Source organism: Alexandromys fortis, unplaced genomic scaffold (assembly GCF_014885135.2).
Source record: "Alexandromys fortis isolate MF-2015 unplaced genomic scaffold, M_Fortis_MF-2015_v1.1 scaffold_92, whole genome shotgun sequence".
NCBI lineage: Eukaryota > Metazoa > Chordata > Mammalia > Rodentia > Cricetidae > Alexandromys > Alexandromys fortis.
In genome coordinates, this window is record NW_026067972.1 from 1180616 (window position 1) to 1202545 (window position 21930).

Genomic DNA, 21930 nt, shown 5'->3' on the forward strand with positions numbered 1-21930 from the left:
AATGTAGATGGGTTAATTTAAGACATGAGTTAGCCAGAAATACACTTAAGCCATTGGCCAAACAGTATTGCAAAAATATAAATTTTTATTATATATAATAATAGTGTGATTATTGCAGGGTTGAACAGCTGGGAAAAAATAACTAGCCTCCTACAACACATATGTATATGTATATATATGTATATGCATACAGTATGTGTGCATACACATATATATTCAGATGTATGTGTGCATGCATGTAAAAATCAGAGGACAGGTTGGTGGTGTTTCATGCCTTTAATACCAGATCTCAGAATGAAGAGCCAGGTGAAGCTCTATGAATTCAAGGCCAGCCTGGTCTACAGAGAGAATTCCAGGATAGCCAGGGCAACACAGAGAAACGCTATGTGAATTGGGAATGTCTTATCTGGACAAAAAAAACAATAATGCACAGGAAAAAGAAATCCACAGTGAGAGTGGAAAGCCCAAATAGTCAGAACAGAGCCATTGAGCAAAAGTTTCAGGAAAAGAGATCTTAGGCTCACCGAAGATAAATTTCTCTAGCAGGTGTCAAGTGAGCTGTGTCATGCTGGCAGCATACATCTAAATGCTTGAAGAGCACCAGTGTGGGGGCCAAACCTGTAGCTTTGGGTGATGAAGTTCGACGGCATTGCTCAGCTTCTCAGCCCCTCTCACTGTACTAGCAAATCGTAAATAACAATTGTGCATCCCACTGCATTTACAGATACTGCATCTGCAGATTCAACCAAACACCCACCAGAAACATCCTGGAGGCAGGGAGCTGTCCGGAACACATACAGACTTTTTGTCCAAATTCCTTAACAATACAGTATAACAATTATTTGAATACTATTTATGTCTTATTAGGTGTTGTATACGTGTTGTATAAGATGAACCAGAAGATGTGTGTAGATTACAATGCTAATCCTATGTCATTTTAAATGGGACTCAAGTGTTTGCTGATGTGACTAGCCATGGCAACAGGGATCCTAGAATTCATCCCCTGCAGACACTGAGAGAATGCACTTCCCCATTATACTGAAGGATTAACAAAATAATATAAAATAAAACAAAATAGTCTCCAGCAGTTTCTCCCTTGCAAAGACTCGATAAACAGAAGTAGTTTTCAGTTTGACTTTGATATTATTAATGTGTAGAAAGTAGAAGTTGTCAATTGCAATTAGAGAAGATAACTTTGGAGAACACAATGTAAAATCCAAATGAACCCTAAGCAGACAATGGCTTTAAATCTGACCGTTGCAACAAGATGGGGTTAATGGTGTCTATGGGCCAGAGAATCTAATACATGCATATCATCCTCTGGGCCACTTCATCCTACTCCTGTGATGTGGAGCCACATTGCCCAACACAATAACCAGACAGATCAATAAAGTTAAAACAAGAATTCCCGCAGGAGGTGACGCGGGGAGAGAAAAGCCCATCAAATTGGATTATGACATGAAGGGCCTCTGTGTGAGTGTTGAAAATATCTGTAAGTGATTTTATATGACCGAAAGCAGAGTACCAAGAACCAGTGATTACATAAATAATGGAGCAAGAAGACAGCATGGAGTATTTAAAATTACTCAAGACAATGATGAAGTATAAGGCTACCATTGCAAAGAGAGCATCTAATCCAATTCTATATGGAATTGATTAGCTGATCTTTTGATTTGCTTGATACATTTGGCTGAATGACTCTCAGAAAGATAAACACAACTGTCTCCACTGGAGACTTACAAGTAAGCTCCAGCCCTGAGGAAATAAGAACCCACAACACATTTCACAGCCTGCAATTTGGTAGTTGATTGTTAGGCAGGTAGCAAAAACATGCTTCCGGGATTAGTACAGGAGAATTTTCACAGGTAACATATAATCTCGAAAACAAGTCATTGTTACACAGGATGCAAAAATCCTACAAGGAAAATAGAACGCGATTCTTTTCAAAGTGGGAAAATCCCCTCCCAGTGAGAGCCTCTTTACCTAATCAGCAGCTCAACTAAAGGGTTGAAAATCCTAGAAACTGAACTAAAGCTCTCAGGAGTCCCACATACTGTCTTGTTTATGAAACTGTCATGTTGTTAGGAATAAAAATCACATTTGCCCAACTCCTTCCCAGTCCGTCTCTACACAGCCTTTCTGGTCACAGTAGGGCCAGGCTGCTCCTCCTCAGTTCCCATTCTGTCTGCTTCACTTTGGCTGACACAGCAAATGTACTCAGAAGAGCCATACAACAGAGTGGGAGACAAAGCCTTGAAACAAAGGAGAGTTGTTGATAATTTCTTTACTTGTTTATTTATTTCCAGAACTCTCCTTCTGGCGAGCAGGGATTTCAGTGACAAGGACCTGGGATAGGCACTGGAACAAATCCATTTACAACACCCTCAGGGACCCCAGGGCGGTGGATAATAAGTCTTTGTGAAGAACAGATCCTGAGAGTGAGCTACTGGAATTGTACAAAACTCTGCCCCAGGCAGGTAGTGTAAACTAAGAGAAGTACACCACCTCGGCTCTAGTGCCCCGGTGTCATTCTGGATCCTGCTCCGATCAATGTTGTCAGCTATGCCTTTCAGAGATGACGTAAGTGTATTTTGACACAGATCAAAGGTCATGGCTAAAAAGTAAATGCATGAAAGAGGTTTGGGAAATTTTCTTGTCAACTGGAAGATTTGAGGTAATAGAATCCAGGCTATTAGGTAGATTAAGCTTCATCAAGAAATGATGTTCACCAGAGACAAAGACATTCATGTGTGTGATTATTTGGCATTGAAGTACTTGGTAAATGGAGTTTGCTACTTCCCTTCCCGGGGGGGGGGGGGTCAGTGGGAGTGGCAGAGCCCATGATAAGCTCCCAGTGCTCTGCAGAATAGGAGCTTTGCTTCTCAGTGTGACACACGGTCATTTATTACCAAGCCAGCATGCTGTTTACGCAGCATCGGTTCTTTGCCACTCTCAAGAAGTCCTTTCCTCCAGCCACACAGAAACACTTTTAAAGAAGCAAATTTATTCAACAGAGGGCAGTATCTCATTTATTTACCTGACCAATCTTGCAAGCTAGGCAGAGAGAGTACTTTCCTTATGCATAGTGCTCCACTAAGGCATTAGAATTTGATTCTTGCAAAGAATGGAGACTCACAGAAGTTATGAAAATTCAAAAGACTTTTTTTTTTTGTAATGAATGTGTTCTAGTTCAGTTTGCGAAGACGGGAGAGGAAGCACGACAGGGGAATGACCTAGAGACACCAAGGACACAGTAATGATTCATCCAAGAAGAAACCGTAAGAGTCTAAGCGAATCCTGTGGTGATGAGGCTGGGGGCTATGAAACCGATCTGGAAGGTTTTCTGAAGGTAAAAGAATGGAGGACTTAGGGACTAATTTAAAAGGGGAGAAGGCTCCAAGAGGGAACCAGACATTCTAGTTCACCAGACAGTAACTGTCAGGTCATTAACAGATATGGAAAGTCTGCGAAGGCCAAGTGTGTGGGGGGAAGGTAAGCACTTCTTCATGTTTTGTCTAAGGTACTGGCTGTCATTTGCAGTGAGATGCCACCAGGCATTTAGCTCCTGAATCTGGGCTCCCTGTGTGGAAACATCAGAAATGAATTAATAGAAAGTTTGTATTTTACTCCATTTACATCCTGCCCTTTTGCATTCACCTGACTCATCAAAGACTAAGTGCTAATAACTTCTCAACACCAATTTAGAAGTCAATGGGAGATGGTGAAGTGCAGGCCAGTGTTGTGGAGTGAACTGAGTAAATTGTTACCGCCGCCCCGGAGGGCGGCTGAACAGAATGAGTCTCGGTTGAAAATATGCCGTAGATAGAGTAGGTTTTCATTTGATTTATTTCCTCTTTTTAAGCACCATCTCATGATTTTATTGTCTTCACAACAAAATCAGCTAAAGACTGGATGGTTGGGCCATGGCCTTGTCACCTCCCAGTTCAAAATGGCTGCCCCCTCCATAGCAGAGTTCTCTACGTCTACAGTCGGACTCCACACCCTCGGCCTCAGCACAATCAGCTCAGCAGTTTTATTCTTTTGCAGTAAACGGGCTTTGTTGGCCACTGTAGCCTCTCTGATTCCTGTCAGTTGCTCCTGAACATGAGGCCTGTCCTGGAGGGGTTTTGCAGCCAATGTCACTCTATTGGGAAGAACTGATTTTTCCCTCATGCAGTAGGCACAAGTGTCATTTCAAGTATTAAACTTTACCCTGGTGGCTAGGCTTGCAGCCAGTCATTATTATAATATATATCAAAATAAATTATAAGATAAAACAAAACTCTCACCTCAGGATTGGACAAGGCAAACAGCAGAAGGAAAAGAATCCAAGAAAAGACACAAGAGTCAGAGACCCACTCCTTTGGTCACTCAGAAGTCCTACAAAAACACTGACCTGGAAGCCAGAAGATATACGTAGAGGATCTGCTGCAGACCTGTGTAGGCCCTGCATATACTTCTTAGCATCTGCGAGTTCATTTAGCTTTGTGCATGTTGAGTTAGAGAACTTTATCTTCTTGGTGTCCTCCTTCCCCTCTGGCTTTCACATTCTTTCTGCCTCCTCTTCTGAAGGATTTCGTGAGCTCTGAGGGGAAGCATTTGATGGGGGCTTTTTTTTTTTTAAGTGAGGAGAATTATATGTAGGGAAAACATCACTCCAAGGATACACATCAAAAATATTAATGGTGGTTATGACCTATGGATGTTGGGATTCCATGCATTAGCTCTATATCTCTAAATTTAAAGACAAACCTTTACACTCCTTTCAGGTGGTACAAAATGGAAGAGATGGTCACACATAAAATAGCTACAAGCCAGGAACTAAAACAAAAGGTGCTCATTAGAAGTACAAAGTATGACATAAAAAAATGAAGAAGAGGATAATCACTTCTAATTAGAAACAACTGGAATGATGGGAGGTTAGGAGGCTCTGAATTGTGGGAGAAGAAGCTCCAAGACAGGGGAGCAGAGATGCAGAGGGAAAGCTTGGGGAAAGGAAAGATCTTTCGTGTAGCTTGAGCAAGGAGGAGCTGAGGTGGGGAAGAGTCTGGGGCTTCCTACTGGAGAAGATAGAGTGTGAAATGAGGCCCTCATGCCAACATCCTGAGCAGCACTGAGGAAAGGTGTGATAAGCCCCGAAAATGTATGCTAGACAGACTTTCAGAATTGGAGGGGAAGAAGACCAAAGACTAAGGAGATGACAGGGAAAACAAGCAAAATTATGAGAACAGCCAAAACAAAAGTGATGCAGCCAGGTATATTGTGGGTACCAGAGAATATCATTTTTCCACACCCACATTTAAGGGAAGACGGAACCTCACAAACTGAAAATAAAAGGTAGATTGGAGATGAGAAGTCATGGAGATAAAAGGAAAACCATGAAAGGACATTACAAGGATGCCATGGGAAGAGACAAAGTGACCCCAGGGTGGCAGAAGAGTTGATGAAATGCTCTAGTGACAAAGAGAAGGCTACAGAGGCCAGTAGAGACCAGAGCAGCCCATAGAGAGTGGAGGGGAGTAGAGAGCGGAGAGGCCGGTAGAGGGTGGACAGAGGGAGAGGTACAGACAGGGGAGATGAAAGAACAAGGATCTGTGGCACACAGGGCTTCTGAATTTCCAGTTTGGGAAGTGGAAACAGTTCTAACTTGTCTAGGATTGATCAATACTGCTGCTAATAGCCACCAGCTTAGGCCAGTTTTGACCCATAAATTATTTTAGAAATTTTGCATAACCACAGAAAGCAATAGAGAGACTAGCTATATGGAGTACCTCTTCTCAAGGCATTTCCTCTTCCTCATTTGGGGAAACTCTCAGAAACATTTCATGCCAAATATTAGAGCTCATTTCCTCTTGAAAAAGTCAAGCATACATCCACTTTTTATTGCTTTTATGTCTTTGACATCCAAGCCTTCATATTCTAATTTTTTATTTTTTTAATTATGGGAGGAACAGAATGTGCATATGAGTGCACGTGTCCACAGAGGCCATAGGTATTGGAGTCCTCTGGAGCTGGAGTTTCAGAAGGTTATAAACCCCTGGACATGGGTGCTGAGAACAAAACTTGAGTCCTTTGCAAGAGCACTAAGCACTGGACTTTAAGTCATTGGTCCACCCTAGAGACACCATTTCAAGCACAACCCGCTCCAGGAATCTCCTCCACCTTTCAGTGTCGACAGGGAATGCTCTCAATGCAGATTACTATTGATCAAACAATAATGACTATACAAGTCAATTCAGAGAAGGCAGAATCGCAGATCCTAGTATTTCTGGAACTCTAAGGAAGCGGCTAGTCTGCTGGTCTGAGCTGGATTAACTCATAGAAGAAATCTTTCCTGTACCATTTTTATAAGAGCACTGCTCTTGTTTTTTAGCACATATACACAGTTGTTCGTGTGTGTGTGTTTTATTTTTATATAAAAAGTAGAGTTTTCCATTAGCCACTACTCCATCTCTTGTGAAAAAAGTCCCCCATCAGCATTGTCAAAATTGGACCCTTCTCATCAGAGTTCATACCTTAGCTCTACCTCGAGGCAATTTAAATATTTAGAAAAGTCATTGACCTGTGTCTGCTCCTTTTTTTTTTTTTACCAACTCTTATATGATAATGTGGGAAATAAAGAAATATATGTGAAGTACTGAGAATGGTACCTGTAATAAGGCATGCAAAACATACCATCTATCTATCATATATTTCTTTCTATAGTAATCATAACACAAGGAATTCATGCTGAACAGACAGAGCATCACATTTTCAAAGTTATGTATTATTCCAAATACATATGGAATACCCCCAAATTTACAAAGTATCTTATTGTTAAGAATTGGGTTAGTTTTTTCCAGATTTTAGCTACTGAAATTCATATAATTTAGTTCACAATCACCACCTGACAAACCTGCTATAAGTTGAAAATATTAAATTCATTATAAAGTTAAGCAATTAAGTTGAAGCACAGTAAAACTTATATATCCTCACATATTCATGTTATTATTTCACTCTCCACAGTCAGACTGCTGGATGAAGAGGGGTACGCATTTTCAATTTGCCAGCTAGAGTAAAACGTCCTTGCAGTCACTCATGAGACTATGGAGTCAATGTGCTTTGTTTGCAAGCACCCAGGCCCATGCTTGTATCTGCAGTCAATGAAGACTTCTTTAACACTGTACTAATTTTTACATTATACATTTACATTGAACAGCTGCAAAATGATAAAAATTTAGCAGAATCCCAAGTTATTGACTATTATATTGTCTATTTTACGTGTTGGTACTCTCCACTCATTTGCTAGTGTGTATTTCTTACTATGAGTGCTCCCTTATAGTGTGACTATTAAGTCCCCTTTCAGCTATTCACAGACACACCATTTCTCTCTTCTAAGACTTCACTTGTAAGTGGTCGTTTCCTGAATATTAGCTCTGAATGAAGCTTTCTCCCAGCCCCTGAGGATTAGTGGCCATTGAAGTCTGAGCATTCATTGCCAATGCATTAGGAGAGGTGTGTGTTTCCTATTATAAAATCAATGCTTCTATGACTTTCCCTGCAATGGTAAAACACCACATTAATCTTTATATTTTACCTAAAACAAAAAGAAACCTTTTCCTTAGCAAGAATCTCTGGGTTTTGTGATTTACTGTCTTGCTATGAGCCCTGAACCCAGTGGCGAAATCGTGAATGCCTTAAATCAACACAGAAGAGATTTATAAAATGTTCATAGAATATCTGAGAAATTCAAGGGCTCTAGGACTCTAGTGGCTTCGAATTAGCTCAGGCTAACCCCGACACATGCTCCTGCAAATGTTCCCTGCATCAAATATCTATTGTCTGTGTCTATGCCTTTTGTTTCCTCAATGAAATAAGTTCACTTGTCATTTTTCATTTTGCTTTTGAGGAGTCCCAGTGTTTTCTTGGACACAGAACAAGACCATTTGGCATCTCTCCCTGTGAGTAATGATCTATTTATGGATCTGTTCCTCCGGCATATTTCTGCTGACACAGTTCTTCAGGCACAGGAAGAAAAAAAAAATAACGAAAGTTAGGCCACGTGACATCTGAACACTGCGAATGGGCTGAAGGAGTAGATGATGCCCTCAGCCAACAAATGTCTTGTTTATTTTTAAATGGCAACAATTGTATACATGTGTAGAATACAGCGTGAGATTTCAATGAGTGCCACGTGTCATGGTTTCTTTGAGCCTCGTATGCCTGTTAAATTGCTTCCATCCCCTTTATGGTTAAGTCTGAGGACAATTACCAAGACTCACCTGAGCTGAAACCTTCCCCCAATAGCAAGGTCCTGAAGATTCTAATAATATCCATGGATGGGAGACTTGGACAAAAGAGCATGATAGTCATCCAAAGAGACAAGAAGAAAGAGGGACCGAACCTCAGCTCAGGATAAGGAGGGGTATGCAAGACAGGCTACAGTCACTGGTGTATCTGGGGACAAGTTTTATCTACAGCATGTACATTATAAACAAGTGCTCCTTTAAAAACATTTTTATTTAGCTTATTTTTATGTATATGTATGTGTCTATGTCTGAGTATACATATATGTGTGACTAGATGTCAGCCTAGCATCCATCCAGTGAGGGTGTCTGATGACTTGGAACTGGAGTTACAGAGGGCTGTAGGCCACTTGACATGGGTGCTGGGAATCAAACTCAAGTCCTCTGAAAAAGGAACACGTGGTCTTAACCATTGAACCATCTCTACAGCACCGAACAACACCTGCTTTTTAGAAACGCAAGTGCTGAGGACTCCCATGATTCCAACCCCAGGGGGGATTCCTGGGAACTACGCTGGGGAGAAGGACAACGGAAGTGACATCATCATAGGAAGACAAAGGAGACTACTTGTGCTGAAGGAGTGGTCTGTTCCTGATGCTAAGCATAGAAGGGGGTAGGGATTGATCGAGGACAGATACTCACAAACTGGTGTCAAGACAACTTATTTGAGATGATGCTTATGGACACCTTTGACCTCATTTATGCAATCTCATGTCTCAGTGGGGAGTTGATGGCTCAGGTGGGCTTTTCACTTGTGACTAATTCTGAACAAAAGTGACATGGACATTCCGGGGATAACGTCATGATAGGAACACGAGAGCCCACTGTAGCCAGGGAGGAATACTGCACGAACGTCATAGGCAGAGGGGCCAAAATTCCTCCATCTAATAGTGCTGAAATGATCTAAAGGGCAAAGTATATGTGTGGGGGAGTGGAGGCTACCTCAGAGAAAAGTCTGAGAAGACTATAAATGTTTCTGTTGGAGGGAGGCCTTACTAGATATCACAATGTGACTGGAGATGAATACTCAGTAAGCCCCATTTTAAAGTTAATATTCTCAAATGGACACATAACTAGTAAAGGCATCAAAATAAGCACCGTAATTCATTAGATTGCTAATAGCAATAATAGCCTAAGGGTCACAAATATGGTAGAAGAGCAAGGGGTTTTGATGGATTTTTAAAGAATTAGAGAGATAAGTGATTCGAAGCAGGTAATAGACAAAGAAAACCAAACAGGAAAATTCTGTTCCCCAGGATGTGGACAGATACGGGCTTTGCCATTGACTTTCCATAGGAGTTGACATGAATTAGGGGTCAGCAGAAAGGCTGCTTAAAATGGCAAGAGAGTAGACAAAGAAAAGTAAGGCTCAGTGGCCTCATTCAGATTAGTCCTATGGGGTCAATGCCCTGTGTTGAGTACCATTGCCCACTACTGTGGCTCTCTGAAGTTTCTGCACATCTAGAGATGTGCTCACACTCTTTTGAATATGGCCATCGTATTGGCATCTTAGATTCACTTTCAAAATACTGCTGATTTTTTCTTCTAATTCATTTATTCAGTAAATTTCATAAAGTCTTGGGGGGTGGATTATGTGATAATGAACAAAATAGACAGAATTCCTCATGTGATAATGTTTATATTGTAAAAAGATAGACACAAATAGATAGGTGAGTAAATTCATGAACGGAAAGTTACAGTATTTCTCAGTGCTGATGGGGAAATATAAATCAAAGCAAATTAAATAGTAGCAGGCTGAATAGTTTGGACATTATCAGAGAAGGCCTACCCAGTGGCCCTTGAGTACACAGGCTGTTGAGGCAGGGATTGGATATCTGCAGATTCTTCTTCAGCATAAACATTACGGCTGGATCTACCCACAAGTGCAAAGGTCCTGCATATGAATATGGCTGGCACATTTGATAAACCTTCTTTGCCTTAGCTGCCAGGATCCTAGACAATCACATCCCAGACCCAAATGGCTCCTATTTTAGATACATACATTATGACCACTAACATGGGGAAGAATGGAGCCCTGGTGATGGGAAGGAGAGACTAACCTACACCTGTGCTGTGAAAGGGGGCCTCAGCACTGGGAGGGTTTCTGACTCTTATTACCCATTCTTCAGACTCTGAGTCTCTCCAAGCATGTGCATCATGTGTACGTCTGGGTAACCCCCGATACACTAAAGAATATCAAGACTTAGTGCATGCATTTAACTGGGAGAGATCAACAGTGTCCATCTTTGTTTAAAAAAGCCATATATTGACATCAATTCCCAAGCATTTCCTCCAAAGTAGAATAGCACAGAGACAGGGGACTAGACTTTAATTTTTAAAGCATAGTCTTCATGCCTTGATCATTCCCTCCACCTTCCCATTCCTTTCAAGGCTGCTGACTTATACATGTGAGAGATATGAGACATAGGAAGGTAGGGAGACTGGCCCAGCACCACACAGCTGAGAACCTTAACCTAGCAGAACAAGGAAATAGCATGTTTAGAAATCATAGTTTTATTTATGTGCTATTAAAAGCAAAACTTCCCAGATAAGCATAAGGAGGAGTGAATTGTTTGATTAAAGATGACAGGTCAAATGCATTCATTTGGGCATTTTTTTTAAGGTTCTAGTTGGCAAGATGCCAAATTGAAAACAAAGTCCCTTGTAATACGTTCACAGATGAATACCTTCCCTAGGAAACTTGGGTAACATCTCATTTCACCAGGAGAATGTTGCCTGGCTTCAAGTATTATTCTAATGTGAGACCCTCAGGCCTTCTAGGAGGAAGATGGGGGAGCAGAGATGGGAAGGGCAGGTTGGGTCGAGGGGGGAAATGAGAAGGCAATCTGCAGAGGTTCCTCAGTGACATTTACATGAAGTGTGAGTTTCATTTGGTAGCAACTCATTGCACACACTAGTCTTTGTGATTTGAGCCCAGCGGTTCCACTGTCTCCATGTGGGGGGTTGTTTTGCAGCCAGATGTAGTGAAATCAGCCTTGGCTTAACAGACTGGAAAACAGTCTATTATCTCTGCCTTGCCAATCACCAGCGGTGGGACCCTGGACAAGTCACTTAACCTCAAAGGACATTAGCTTTTTTTATTTGGAAAAATTACAATTGAAACAGACGATGCCTTCCAGCAACTCTGTAAATCAAGAAGAACTGACAGCTGTTGCTGTGGATGAAGTTCAAATTTAGTGCCCTCATTACTGTACCTGTTGTTAGGATGTGAACTCTTGGGAAACCCACAGTTTAATAGTTGGCTTTTATGAGACACTCAAAAGACACACATTTGCTAGTCTTTGTCCTGAAATGGAAAGTAGCCTTTAGCCTGCTAATACAATGGTAACATTCAGTAAATGCTTACTAGCCAAGAGATATTGCTTCTGTCTGTAACTGTCAGCTAAAACCAAAGCAAAAAACAATATGCAAAGTAGAGTCGCACCGTTTAAGAAAAATGGATATAAATGTTAATAGACCAAAAATGTGGGCAGGATGGGCAGCAAAGGCTTTACAGTGGACTGTCTGAGAGATTGGGACCGAAACGTGAAGGATGTTTACTTTCTTTGTTTATTACACATGCATTCTGCATAGCAACATAATACATACAGGAATGACTTAATTCATTTGTAAATTGATTAAATATAGGACTCTTACTGGTTCAAACTAGCCTGACAAGATACTGTGTCATGGGTCGTATTATCACACTACAACAACAAACTACTAAACTGAACTAAACCTCAAAGATTTTTCTCAAGCCTTAGAGGTCCTGCCTTGCATTTAGAGTTCAGGGGGGAAAAGTCCAAAGATATTCTTTGCAGGGATGATGTGCACAATATGAGTATGAATGAAAAGTCTTTTTTTCCACCTCCTTTTTGTCTTTTTATTTCCTGCGATTCCCAGGAGAGTAGGCTGTAGGCTGGTTATCAGAGCAACTGAATGTATGGGCTTGCCTGGAAGTGATAGCAAGCAAGGCTGGAAGATGGAAATGGCGATAAAGTGAGCTTGACTTGTAGAGATGCTGAGCTGAGCATCCGTGCTCTCGCCCAGACTGCTCGTGTTAATTGCATCTTATTCCACTTGACTATGTATTTCATTGCATTCATATGTTGATGAGGGGGCATTGCTCTGTGCTTCTTATCAAAAATCTCAATAACAGGGCACCCCAGAAACACCCGCCCATTGGCCATGCAAAGACATTCCATCTCCTTATGGCAGAGTTGCTCCCATCAGCAAAGTCACCTTTTCATCAGACTGCCTGTGAGCACTTTTAGAATACACGATGCCACGATACTGAAAGAAAAAGCCATTTCTGATGCGACAGAGGCCATCTAAGCTCTGTGCTTTCAAGCCACTGCAAAATGGATTAGAGCCACACCAAGAGGATATTTATTCCTTGTGTGTATGTGTCTCTGCTCCAGGTTGTTGCTGATGGGGGAATACCTGCAAGGATGCAGATCTGACTCCATCAGTTAACAGTGACGAGCCACAGAAGCTCATCCCCTAAGCTCTTCCAGAGAGGGAAAGGATATGGATGATCTGAAATTCCAAGTCCTGGCCGTCAAAAGGAACAGTGAGATGTGCGCTGACTTTGGATGCATTCACGACCGTGAATCTAACTCTATCTTAGACAGCTGAGCTCAACTTTCTGCAGCTTGATTTGCTCCACTGTCAAGCGCAGAGGCCAGTAACTACTCACTGTAAACCTACAGCGACAATACCCACCAGGTCCTTTAGGCAGCCTGAGGAGTGTGTGGAAGGTATCTAGGAGACTCCAACTTCCCCTCTTTTAGCTCTCTCTCTCTCTCTCTGCCCTTTCTAATTTCAGAAGCAGTCAGTTTCTGTCATTACACTCACTGACCTCAATTCTCACACAGGCCACCGTGCTACAGTTGAACGCCAGCCAGGTTGACAGGTGTAGCAATTTCCTCCCATTTCCTAGCTTGAGTGTCCAAAGACCTCGAAATATGAAAAGCAGACGAAAAGTGCATGAATCAATGTGTAAACAAAAGGACTGGTCTAGACAATCCTTGCAACTCCCTCCAGGCCTGAGACAGAGAGGTAAGCAAATATCAGGGAGACAGAACTTTTCCTCACCTCAGCTCTCATGGCAGCCCTTTGGCCTTACTCTGACCATTGAATGCGATGTTTGCTGGTCAGCAGACCAGCCAGGTCATGGAAGTCTGCTAGCCGCAACTGTCAGTATGTTGGATGAGGTTTCTCTGCATGCCTTTCAATGCATGCGTTTGCTTTATATGGTGTCGCTGTGGAGAGGCCAGAGACAACTCTTTAGTGTACTTTGTGGAAAGAGCAAGTGATGAGGCATTGGCATGAGGCAAAAAAAAAAAAAAACCTCAAACAGTTCCAAAAGAATAAACAATGTCTTGAGAGCAGTATTTTTAAATTCATACTTAATACAAAAACCCCTTAGTGATCAAAATATTTAAAACTTACATGCATACAGGAGATAACACTGTCTATTCAATCCTGTTTCCTTCATATCATCTAATTTCCACACAGGATGGGGCAGGGGCAGCATCAGAGGACCTCAGCCTCCAGTCAGGCACGGCTCACCTACCATAACTAGTAGCCTCAGGAAAATTGTTGTTCTTATTTGGTTCCTCATTCCGAATCACATTTCAAGTGGAATCCCAGAAAGGTAGCCCACTATATGACTCACTACACTTGAGAATTCTAAGGCTATTTAAAAAAAAATGTCTATTGTTTAGGACAGCATAGATGACTCAAAGAGGGGATGATCCATTCATTTGTGTCTGCCACACAAAATGTTTGTTGAAGAGGAACCATGAGCCAACTGCTAAGCTAGACACAGAAACAGCACAGAAATGGAAGAGGACAGGAGGCCTGGCCAACCCAAGAATGGAATTCCAGAAAGAGCCATCATCGCAGCCAGAAACTTAAAGGTGAGAAAGAAAGCTCTCGGTGTGGGGACTGTGTGGAGTTTAGGATGGATGGATACATACACACATGTGTGTGCATGCACATATATTATATGGAAGGAGATTATCCATCAACCCTGAGTTCTACTCACCGTCCTGCTGCTTACTGGCTAGACAATGGGGCCTCCTTACCCACTGGGATTCGGGACACAACACAAACTCTCCCATGAAGAAAGCAGACGACTTGCTAGAGAATGCTGTAAACCTCACATGTGGGGGTGTCTAGAGTTAATATTTCTCAGTGACCCACATAGGCCTGTGATTATGACACACCATCATGTCCCAGAGAGCGTTTTGCTAATTGGCTAAGTTCCCATTGGACAATGCCTGCAAGGCTGAAGCATACAATGATCAGACTAGACAGCACACTCTCATCTTCTCCCTCAGATGTCAAGCAGACATCTAGGCTACGGCAGCCTAGCTGGCCTGCTGCTGGCAAGTCTACTGATCTAACCGGAAGTCAGGATTACATCCAGCTAGTTATAACAAACAAAAGAATTTTTGTGAACCCCACGGCATATACGAGCTATATGTTTTTGCCTTGCCATTTTCACACGTAAGACCTTCCATACACCAAGATGAACAAACAACTTGTCAAATTCTCAAAGTCCTTCCTGATAGTTTCGCTGTGGTTCTTGAGAGCTTCTTTAGAGGTTCCAGCAGGGGAGCACAGCTACTCAGACACCCTTGACTGAAGACCAGCCCTCTTCTATTAGGGAAGGAGTGTGCAGGCACTTGGAGCAGAGAGGGAGAAAGGGGACACCAGCCTCGCCAGCCAGAGAAGACAAATCAACTCTGACTCTCAATGGGGTGATAGATGTTACAGCCAGGCTGCCCTCACATCCGTCCACTGTGATTCTTAAGTAGAGCAGGAATTAAGAGCAAGGCAACATGTACTATGTGTTCTAACACACACAGCTGATAAGTGGCAAGGCCAGAATTAAGAATTCAATTGAGAGCTGGTGATACGGCTCAGCAGGTAAAAGTGCTCGTCACTAAGCCTCACTCTGATCCTCAGAACCTACAGGATGTTGTCCTCTAGTCTCTTCATGTGGGCGCTGGCATATGTGCTCTACCTGCTTCACACACACACACACACACACATACATGCACACTCTCAATAAAAATAATAATCTTTTAAAAAGAAGGAAACTGGTCCCCCAACATCTACTTTTTTAAAACAAAGAACTCAATTAATTCAGATTTCCGAGTGAATTCAGAATGAGTGCAGGCAGCAGCTATCTCGGGGTGGCTTCTGTGCTCTCTGCCATGTTGCTCCATAAGCAAGGTTCATCAGCCTGCAGGTCCAGCGACAGCACTCAGATTGGACACTCAAGAATGTAATTCCCCAGGATTCTGGAACACCTATGATTTAGTAGTGGGGAGGATCCTGTACCTGTCCCTGCCTCCCCACATTCTTGGGAGCGGATATTTTCTCTCTGTCTCTGTCTCTCTCTCTCTCTCTGCTCTCAGCCCCTGCACCTTTTGTTCCCAAGCACCACCTCTCTCCATCTGCTCCTCCTTGATAAGAACTTGCTGCTCGCTCACTGCACCTTCTCCCAGTGGTCCCATAACTCTTTCCACTGCCAGACTTCATAAATGACGGATAGATGCACATGCCTGGATGCTCTCCCTCCACTCCCCTCTGGACCCTGAAATATGGCTCTGAGCACACTATTGTACAAAGCCGCCTTTCTGACTGTCACCAGGGAAGTCTTTTCCCTGTCTGTCTGCAGTTCTCTACTTCCGATCCCTGCATCCCTCCTCACTTAAAGCCATCCTGATCGTTGACACATTCCAGGAATATGGATTACAGGATAGCCACAGTTAGCTCTGAGAGCTGGTCCTAGTACTCACCAGGTTGGTGTGTCACAGGAAAGCTGTTAGACCCATCTCAGTGCCAAGGCAAAAGGACTCATGCACACTGTAAATCAGATTCTATGTCTGGGTCCTGATGCGAGGCTTAACCCAAGGCGCATCTCTGGTGTCTGACTATCCCTCTCACAGTTCCCCTAGGCTTTTTGCTTTCATGTTAATTCTCTCCTACCTTGTCTGAGAAGCCCATTCCTATATTCTATACTGGAGCTTGAGTCTCTCTTTTATCCCTCTCTGTGACTAAGTGCTGAGATTTCACCTCTGGATTGATAGTCTCCTTTCTGTCCTCCTGCTTAGTGCAAACAAGGGTTGACCTTTACTGTTACATCCCAGTACACTGAGAGATGCTCCAGGACTTTCAAAGAAGTTCCAGAGATACCCCCAAATCCACTTCTGTAAAACAGAACCCCATTTACCTTTCATGACTAACCTTCTTCTCCCTCCTGTGAAGCTACCAAATATCAACTGCACAGAGCTGTCTGGAATGCTGCTTTTCCTTCAGTGCTGTGGTCAGTCTGAGAAAAAATTCGCTTTGCTTCCAGCCGATGTCTCCTACCAGAACCTTCATATTGCACCTTAAGTTACGTGGGCTTGGGTCATTAAGATGTATAGCCCCCCAAGTTGCACTAGATAATGGGTGTCTGGCTAGGATCCAAGGATGCCAAGATGCCATGAGCTTTTCAAATGACACCCTAGAGCTTCGGAGCCTTGAGTCTCAACTTATTTATGAAGTTTACAGTAAATCCAATAAATAAGGATATTTTGACAAGCAAGGGAAATGGGGTATGACATGCCAGGAACTAATTGTGTATTACTGTCACTGCCTCCGAGGTTTGCCTGTAACCTAATTTCTTCAGTGCATGTTCTAAAATGATGGTTCAGTGCTGCTCACAGTGGCTCTGTGAAGAAGTGGCATTTCTTCACAGATTAGGCTGAAAAAATATGTTCTTGTTTTACTCTGTAGTCTGCCTAGAACACTTTCGTCACTGGTCTCCAAAAGTGGACCCCTTGGAGAAGCATAGGCAGAGAGTTACCTTTTGTTTTCCTAATGCAGAGTTATTACTTTGCGGCTGAACTTCTCATCCACGTATTTAGTCATCCATTTCATGCATGTGTGTTGAATCTCTGCTTTATAGCAGTCTTGTGCTGAACATGGAAGACACAGCCCTGATTGCCCTACCTTCAGAAGGCAGAAGACAAATCTCAGCAGTGAACACTAAGGGAGAGGAGGGTGGTGTTCTCCAGAAGGAGAATAGCAGGCTCTACCTCCATCTCCTGTTTTCCGGCTACCTCTCCTCCCCACCGCCGCTTCACCATCCCCGTCATTTCACACTGATAATCCCACAATAAGCTCCAGGCCTGCAGCCCCACCGTCCCCAATTCATCCTTCACGCCGCGGTCATGGTCATCACTCTCCAATGCATATCTGATCACGTCTCAAACTTCTCCAACCTTCAAAGGCTTCTAGGCTTTTACATAAAATTGAAGCTCTTTTTGCTTGGGGATGGGGGGTGGGTGGGGAAATCCCAGCCACACGTGACTCCTGCTTATTTCTCGGATACGCTGTTATTCCACTCCGAGGAGATAAGACCCTGCACTGCTTGCTGCAGCCACACAAAACCCCTTCTGGGGCTCGCAACGCATACTCTTTCCATATGGCAAGTCTTTCTCTTCTACGTGTCATTGCTCAAGACTCATCTCACGTCGGACTCCCCAAGAAACCTTTGATCTTCCCACCTTTCCCTTGCTCTGCCTCTGTGTTTGCCTAGCATCTTGACTGTATGTCTGTACACACACTCACTCCATAGCATCGGTGGTTCATTTGTATCACACACGTGCTATTCTTTCCTCTGATTCCAGTCACGTGGGATGACTTACAGTTACCCAATTTATATCAAGCAGTCACACGTTTCCTCTGCCTGGAATGACTTTTCAAACCCCCCCCCCGCCCCGTGTAAAGAGTATTCATTTTTTACAAATATCCCAAGGATCACCTAAATTCCCCCTCCCCCGTGTGGGGGGGGAGAAGCAGATCGCTGACTCTCGAACACCATTGGCACCTTGCTTATACTGCATCCATAAGTTAGTTACATCCTCCTTGAAGGTTTGAACCAGCTTTCACCTTCTTGCGTTTTTGTTTGTTTTGTTTTGTTCCTTCCTGGCTCCGGCAACAAGTCGCGACACGACACATGTTTTAGAAACGTTGAGGAAACCCAGAGGGAGGGAGCAGAGTGTACAGTTCATATTCCCAGAACTCAGTACGGAGCAGAGACGCTGCTCGCTGGCTGCTTCCCGTGTGTCCGTCTCAGCTTTACCACAGCACTGTAAATACTCTGAGGGCCAGAACTATGTTCTATATTTGTGTACGGCATCTGGTACTAAAACACGGGACATGTGGTCCATAAGCGCCTATCGTCAGAATCTGCGTGTTATCAATAAAGTGATCTTACAAACGAAGGAAGAGGAAGGGAACAGAGCAGAGAAGATAAGAATCCTAGTAAGGAGTGGGGTGGGGCATGTTCATCTTATTTTGCTAAGATTTTTGAGAATAATGATGTGACTGTTACTCTGAAGTAAAAAAGAAATGGGGGGGGAGCATAGACTGACAATCATTGCCAGTTTCAACTGAAAAGTATTTCTGGGGAGGTCTTTTCTTCCCTAGTTATTTGAAAAGGGACAAAAATAAAAACACTTCAGATTCCTTTCACCCCGAACCCTTTTTAATAGAGTCATAAAGCCAGGCTATTTTAATCCTATGTTTCCCTTTCTCAGTGCCCCCCATTTCGTTTTTCCTTTCTTCTCCAAACCTCCTTCCTCCGGCTGCGCTTAGGAGACAAGATCTCACCTGTGAACTTCCCCATTGAAGCTCATATAGGCCATGGTTTCTCCCATTTCAAAGTCCCAGTGTTTTCAAAGCAAAACCATTCCCTGCTGGAATCACCAGGGTGTAGGGGGTGGCCTCTACTTGCCATCTGGAAGTGAGGAAAACCCCCTTGACTGTCACCCAGGCAAGATCCTAGATGCCAGTTTCCAGCGTTTCTTCGGTCGCCACCAACTTGGCTTCCCTTACAAAGTCCAGACTTGTGGCTTACAGAAGAGACAAGACTGCACCCACGTGCATCCACCCCACCTTCCCGTCACAAACACAGCTGGAGGGAGAAACTTCCATACATACACTTCCTATACCTAAAACGCAAACTTGTAATTACGGTAAAGGCAAGTCTGGTGACAACGTATTCTTCTATGTTCTAGATAGGACATAGCAGGCATCTCCAAAGACGATCCCATTCTGTGAACAGGAACAGCCTGCCACAGCCCCAGAAAGGAGAAGGAATTCAATGCCGACTTTCCCTTGCCAGGCACTGGGCTTCATCCTGCCTTAATTGGCTTCACACCTCTGATTTGCCCCTCTTCTGTTCCTCTTTGTCCTGGCCTCACCTGCTGACCCAGTGCTGGCTACCTCCAAAGGCCCTTGGATTCCAGGCTTTCCCCAGGTGCCCGCAAGCCCTTTGCTCTCTGGGAGCTCGCCTCAGCTGGGGCTGGCTTTTTTAAAGGAAATTCTTTCCTCAGGACCTTTTCCCTGATGCGGAAGAGAAACACATCCCTGACAGTCCACCACTAGGTAACCAGGTGGTAGGTGGCAAAGCATCTCCACAGAAAGGCTGAAAGCAAAAAACGATTAAAAAAAAAACCACAAAGACAAATAACAACCCCGAATCCGACTCATATCCCACACGTGTGTGCCACAAAATCCAGGACAAAAATAAATTCCCAGATTTGCTCAACACGGCTGCCACCACAGCTGTCTCAGTCCAGCCCCTAGAGCTGCTGCAGTGGTGTGTGTGTGTGTGTGTGTGTGTGTGTGTGTGTGTGTGTGTGTGTGTGTAGATACACCTCTACCCCCTTCCTCCCCCCTCCCGCCCCCAGAGCAGAGACCCTGGGGCCCTGCGTTTCTAGGAGGTGATTATACCAAGCCTTTCAGTAACTCATCATTCATCCGGCGCTGACCCGAGCCTCACCCTAGAACTCTGTCACTGGTACCCATGAGAAAGCCCATGGTTATCCCAATTCTCCAGGTGACACCATTACTATGTGCCTAGAGCTCAGAAAAGAGAAGCTCTGGCAGGTGCCCACGCCTGAAGCAAATCAATGGCAACGCTTACAGCTAGGAGCTGAGAAATCTCAAGCCTTGTTGGGTGGGCGGGTAAGGCATCAACTACCTGCAAGGCTCCGGACCCCCACGCCCACCCCCGCGATGCCGCTGGGCTTTCCAGCCCAGAATGCACTCTGTAGGGCGGAACCGGACAGAGAGAGCGCCTCCACGCCCCCTTTGTCTCCACGTTTGCCAAATGACAGGAGAGGAAAGTTTACGAGCGTGGACGGGGTAGCTTTCTTCGGGTTCCATCTGGCACCTCGCAGGAAACGACTGTCCCTGGGATCGCCCTGTCCTCCCTGAAACAACCAGGGCAGTACCTTCATCTGCACCTTGAAACCCGCAAGCCAGGCGGGGGCCACCTGCACCGCCGTTGAGTCGGGAACCCGCCCCTTCAACCCCGGCTGCCCAGGCTCAGCTGCCCCCTGAGCTGCAGGCGCCACACTCACCTCAGGCTGCCAAGCTTCTCCCTTGCGCCCTATTGGGCGGCCCGGCTGCGGACAGCGAGGTGCATTCAGGCAGCGGCTGCAGACAAGCTCCCCGGGCGCTGCTGCATTCCGCCTGCGTGGGAGAGCGAGCGGGCGAGCGCGCGGCGCGGGCGTGTGCGAGTGTGTGTTGGTGTGATGTGTGTGTGGGTGCGTGTGGGTGCGTGTGGGTGCGTGTGGGTGTGCATGTGTGTGTGCGCGCGGAGAGGGGGGAGGCGGGGGTGCGAGGGATCACAGATCCCCCTCAGCGATCATCCCGAGTTCTGCCTCCTTTGCCGCCTCCTGTCGCCTTTGGGTCCTGGTTTTGGGTTTTGGGATCTCTGGTTTGTTTAATGAAAGGGAAGGAGCAAAAGGCCGGCGAGGAGGGGGTATGGTGGGGTGCGGAGAGGCGGAGAGAGGGCCGCGCATGCTCAGAGAGGGGCACAGAGCTTGCTCTCAAGAGCTGGGGCGTGAAGCCTGCAAGGTTGTGCCCCAGGAGCAGCCAGGGCTCAGCGGGATTGCTGGAAGGCAGCCCGGGGAATCCCGCTGCCTAGGTGCTCCCTGCTCGGGGACTCCCGGGCTCCAGCACGCTGGAAGTCTGTAGCGGGATCCTCACCCACCTACGAGCCGCTTCTGCTGCCAGTCTTGGGTAGCACCGCGTTCTTCTTGCCTTGGATATTTTTAGTCCTTGATCAAGCAATCCCAGGGGCCAGCGCGTGACATCTGCCCAGGGATCCACAAGGAAACCCGGGCTGCAGGGCTAAAAGGAGCTTCTTGACTTGCCTTTCCTTCTTCCCCCCACCCCTGCCAACTCCACTCTGTCTAGCAACGGGTGGGGTAGGCAGCCCCCAGCTTTGATGGCTTCAGGACAGAAAGGCACGTAATGGGGAGAGGAGGTAAGGTGAATCACTATGGACCCTGGATTCAGCCTCCTTGGGTATCAAAATTCGACGGCGAATTCTCTTGCCTACTCAAGAGGGCAAAAAAGAACAATGCAGCCATTGTCCCACTCGTCCCCAGTGACAAAGCAATTGTTGGCTTTCATCACTTGGGGCTTCTGGCCCCTCTGCTACGCGGCGGAAGAACTGTCAACTTAAGAGAATCCAGCAAGAGAATTTGAGCCCGCAAAGGCTCAGTAACCTGAGGCCACTGAACACCAGAGGGTGAGAGGCTTTGCAAGTGGAGTGGAAACT

General features: G+C 44.8%; 1 protein-coding gene across 1 annotated transcript in view; it reads right to left on the reverse strand.

Moving 5' to 3' along the window:
- Plppr1 (phospholipid phosphatase related 1) overlaps nt 1-21361 on the reverse strand; it is a 214300-nt gene extending 192939 nt beyond the window's left edge. The window contains exon 1 of the mRNA XM_050156146.1: nt 20723-21361. The gene's annotated coding sequence lies outside the window, so the exon portion shown is untranslated. The remainder of the gene's footprint in view (nt 1-20722) is intronic.
- Nucleotides 21362-21930: the final 569 nt, after the last annotated feature.